Here is a 4,887-nt window from a genome sequence, read left to right as displayed (position 1 = left end):
TAATATACCGGATATGATTTTTTATGCTCGAGAATTATTCATTATGAGACTAAATTACACCTTATACATTATATTTAACGAAAGAAAGTTTGACATCATCGGTTAAATTTTCAGTCCATGTACTCTGCTTAAATTTGCCTCAAATGCTTAGAAATATATCAGAAATTCTTATAAATCCATCAAAATTGCTTAGAAATTTGCCCGAAATGGCGTTTCATGACTTGAAGGAAATATAAAGTTACTAAAGAATTCTTACAGATATAGGATGAAATTCTCTAAGCTACCTTAATTATATGGTTTTCATCATAACAGATAAAGATATCCCTTATCTTTGAAAATACAGTGCTTGAGAGAGAGAGAGAGAGAGAGAGAGAGAGAGAGAGAGAGAGAGAGAGAGAGAGAGAGAGAGAGAGAGAGAGAGGCTAATAAACTCGTATGGAACGGGCAGTCTTTTTGTTTTTAATAAAAAAGATCCAATATAATATCTAGGCAGCACCAACGAACAAATATTTTCAGCAAGTTGTTAAATGATGTGTGTGTCTGAGAGAGAGAGAGAGAGAGAGAGAGAGAGAGAATTTTTCTATATATTTGTTTTACGTTGTTTTAATGCTCGAAAATGGAAAGATTAATTTTCAGAGTACAAGTTCCTTGATTTGCATAACCCTAGACAAAAAGATATTCCATTTTTTTCTACTGTTGAGAAGGAAGTCTTTCTAATTTTGAACTGATAATCATCCATATTTTATTTCGAAAATATTTCCAAACTTCTAACTAAAAGATGAACGAGACAGCTAGAGACAGAGAATCATGCAAATCATCTAACCCCTGCATTAATAACTAAAATTGAAATAGAGGTTTTCCTGCTTATCTAGACCTAGAACTTGCGTTATCTCACGGTTTTCCTCTTTCCTTTCAGCAGAGTCTCTTGTCCATCAGGACACCCTGAGGTGAATAAAGATAAGTTTACTATTGCTAAAAAATCGAAATGCAATGAATAAGAGTGACTCAAGTTTTTGTGAGATGTTTCTTTTAAAACTAGGAATGTTAATTGGGTTTCGTTGAGAATGTCAATAAGTTTTGGAGAATTCATATTGACAGAATTTCATAATGACAGAAACTTGAGGACGATTTTTGTCTTATTTCACAAATATATAAGTTGGCATTTCATGGTAAAAAAAAAAAAAAAAGAATTTTATTTCAAATCTAGACACATGTAGACGATTTCTCGTCTCATTCTAGATGAGTATATCACTTAACACACCATGGTGAAAACAAATCTATTTCAAATATTTCCGAATGAGTAAAGGAAGAAGCAAAAATACAGAGGAGTATTCTTCTGGAACAAACGCAAGCACGCTATGCATATCCATACAGCCTCCGGCAAGAACAGATTGCTATTCCAGCCAAGCATGCAACTCATATGTCTGAGCATCCAATAAGGGAAGACAGGTCACCCGGATATTACATATTTCCTCTTACGCGTTTTTCTGCTGCGTGTTTTTCCTCTTATTTCATAGATGCAGCTTTAGATAGTGTTGTTATTCTTTGCTGAATGTGTTTGAAATGTAGTTTTTTTTTCTTTTCGTATTTATGGAATAAGACGTGTTTGTTCTCTTTATAGTGAAATATATGAGTTTCTTGGTTTTACATTTAGCAAATGAAATGAAATTGGTAGGTGAAATTGCTTAAGGGTTACACAAATCTTTGTTAATTTATTTTGATCATTTCTTCTTTTTAATTTTCTTACTTCCAGCTTTCAGTATCTGACAATAAGAGAATGCTTTGTAGAATGTTTGAGATTTCTTTTTGCTGCTATCATTAATCTGTCGTTTCAACATTTAACATTCTTCACAAGGAAAATGTTTTGCAAAACGTTCACTATTTTATTTTCTTCTACTATTAATAGGTGAATAGTATTAACCACGGCCGCTTACGTTCTTTTGATTCTTGGTAAATGAACTTTTCATTCACTGGATCTGGAACATACCCAGGTCATGCAGCTATTCATTTTTACAATACTATTCTGGCAGCGCTGACAGACAGATTTAGAAAACTATGCTGACTGAGCTACCGGCCAGATTTAGAGCGTATCCTGACAGCCAAAAGACTAATTAGGAAGCAGTATTGGATCAATACTTGAGCAATCTACCTTGATTTACAAACAGAAACCTATGAGTTAAAAAATCCTTAGAAAAATTTTTGAAAAAAATACAAAATATAAAATCGATAATTACCTCTGCCTGCGTAATGATCCCGTTTACTTTTCGTTCTCGATGTAAAAGTCTGTTTTTTGCACCTGATTACTTTCCCTAATGAAGCATATTGCTCAGAAACTCATTAGTTTTCTCCGCTCCATCAGTTCGGCCCGCCACAAAAATTGGATCTGTGGTTGACAGGACGCTGGAATGATGAAACGTAAAAAAAAAAAAATCATAAAAAAAGTTTAAGGCAGGATGATTAATTAGACAATACGAAAATTAACATGACAGAAAATGGTCATACGCTCTGGAAAATGATGTTCCATATTCCAAACTTTTTCTTTTTATAATGAGCATCGAATCTGTAAAGAACTGGTTTAGTCTTCATTACAAAAAAAGAATTGCTGTCAGATTAACCCGGCTTATTGTAGCCACAGGCTTTTGCTATCAAAAATAGCCTGTAATAAAAGTAGAACATTAGTATCCCAACGGAATAAAAAAAGACATTTTCATCACACTGCACGAAAAGTTGAGGATCTTACAATTCTTTAAACTTCGTTCTTTGAGAGACACTCCACAATTATAAATTTTGAAAGATAGTTCTATTTAAAAAAAAAAACATGGCGACTATGTTCACAAGAATATAAAAAAAACACAAAACTCAAATCTTGTGTTTATTATTATTATTATTATTATTATTATTATTATTATTATTATTATTATTATTATTATTATTATTATTGAAGACGAGCATTGAAAAGGAGAATGATTTTAAATAAAAAACGAGAGTTAAGGTTTTTCATAAATAAAAGTTTCTAGATGATCACCTCAGAATAATTTCGATAACTGTTTTGGAAAGAGTTGTGGTGTACATGAGATACTCACTTATAATGACTTCTGCGTCATAAATATACCTGCATATTAATTTGAATTCGCTCTTAGCCACATTTAAAAAACTAGAGGGGGAATATCAACCATAAGTGTCATTATGCATTTAGTTTACAAAGAAAGTCGTGATTTGAACAAATTAAAATAATTGACAACCTTTGAATACCAAAGCAAAGTTTAGTTAATAAAAGATTTTGTATTTCCTTATGAATACAAGTGAAAAGGCAAATGATAAAACATCATTATATTTAATCTGCGACGAAAAGAGATGACAACACTGGAAGACCAGACAGATAAAAAATAATGAGATGAACCATATTTTTTATTTGTTTCGAAGAACTACTAATGACATTTCATGCACTGGAGGTAATAACAACAAAAAACAGAAAGCAAACAAAAAGAAAAAATGCTAATGCATAAAGCGTTGCTCTCTAATGGATCTGGGATGTTTTCCTTGCTGTAGTTTTGTTTTTATTCATAATTTTTCTCGTTGGTGTGGAGAGTCAAGATCATCTATCCTGTATTAGGTAAGCACTGATGTATATTCAATAATTTTAGAGTAATAATTTGTGCTACTATATGTGTGTGCGTCAGTTCTTTTGCGTAAATAAACATGCCTTTATGAGAGAGAGAGAGAGAGAGAGAGAGAGAGAGAGAGAGAGAGAGAGAGGGTGTCTAGAACCTCAAAAACACAATTTTGGAATATCTGGGAATGTAATAATGTGAGAATGAGATGTGGGAGGGATTTAATGGAATGCAAAACAGGAATGGTTACATGCACTCAGTTTTTTTTTATTTTTGAGAAATAAGAGTAGGCAGTAATTCAGCTCATAATGGACCTAAGGTTTATTTTACTGAAGCAATTTTATGTTTAATAAAGAGGATGAAGATAATCTTAGTAGCAACAAATAAGGACTGATTTACAACTGTCGAGAAAAAAAATTTGGTGCTATTGACAAGGCTGTAGATGACAGAAAATAAGAATGAATTTGGTAAGTAAGGAAAATTGTGTAATCTTAAATATGCAGAAATGACATATAAAATTGGAAATTTAAATGAATGAATGATAGAGCTGCAGGTTAATAAGCTTATCAATTTAATGAATCGAACATCTAGGAAAAGAAAGCTCAAATCAACCAAAAGGATCTGATTCCAGATCAGTGAGGCTTTAATGGAAGTAATAAGGAGAAAGATTCGGTAAACAAGGAGAAGCTGACGAAGCAGTAACTGAAACAAAGGATCTCATGTGTCCGAAGTGGAACTCTCTTTCTCTCTCTCTCATCATTGCTTATATGTCTTGATATCTTTAAGAATGAGTGAGGAATCAAAGAGACTGAAACATCTGAAATTTTACGGAGCATCTCTCTCTTTCTCTCCCAGGGAACGCCGAGTGCTCCCAACTTTGACGTGGAAAGTTCCGATCTTGACAAAATGACTTTCTTTCAGGATTCGCGATCCTATTTTCTATAGTAATTTTTTTCTATAGCTATAACGATCAGTGGAACGTTACACTCTAGTTCCCTTAATCTCATATTCTACGGACCTGGAAGAAAATAGTGGTTCATGATTTCTATATACTCAGCCCATTACATCTAGAGTTCTTTGTAACTCTGAGACTGTTTGTAATGGGATGATCTGTGAATGATGGTTAATAATAGGCAAAAAAAGAAGTAGCCAGTTGTATTAATACTGTTTATACTAAAACTACTACTTCTACCACTACAAAATAGCTGTAATAATATTTGTAAATTACCATGAAACGATTTTCATCAAACACAGAACTCAAAGCATATAGAAGGTA

The 4,887-nt window shown here is 32.6% G+C and overlaps 1 long non-coding RNA gene across 1 annotated transcript in view; it reads right to left on the bottom strand.

Moving 5' to 3' along the window:
- Nucleotides 1-2,234: 2,234 nt before the first annotated feature.
- Nucleotides 2,235-4,887, bottom strand: part of LOC136835701 (uncharacterized) — a 255,242-nt gene continuing 252,589 nt past the window's right edge. Inside the window, exon 5 of the long non-coding RNA XR_010852243.1 lies at nucleotides 2,235-2,400. This is a non-coding gene — a long non-coding RNA (uncharacterized lncRNA). The remainder of the gene's footprint in view (nucleotides 2,401-4,887) is intronic.

The sequence above is a fragment of the Macrobrachium rosenbergii genome, chromosome 55 (assembly GCF_040412425.1).
Source record: "Macrobrachium rosenbergii isolate ZJJX-2024 chromosome 55, ASM4041242v1, whole genome shotgun sequence".
NCBI classification, from domain to species: domain Eukaryota; kingdom Metazoa; phylum Arthropoda; class Malacostraca; order Decapoda; family Palaemonidae; genus Macrobrachium; species Macrobrachium rosenbergii.
Note: the sequence above shows the minus strand (reverse complement) of the source record. Positions and strands in the feature narration are given on the sequence as shown.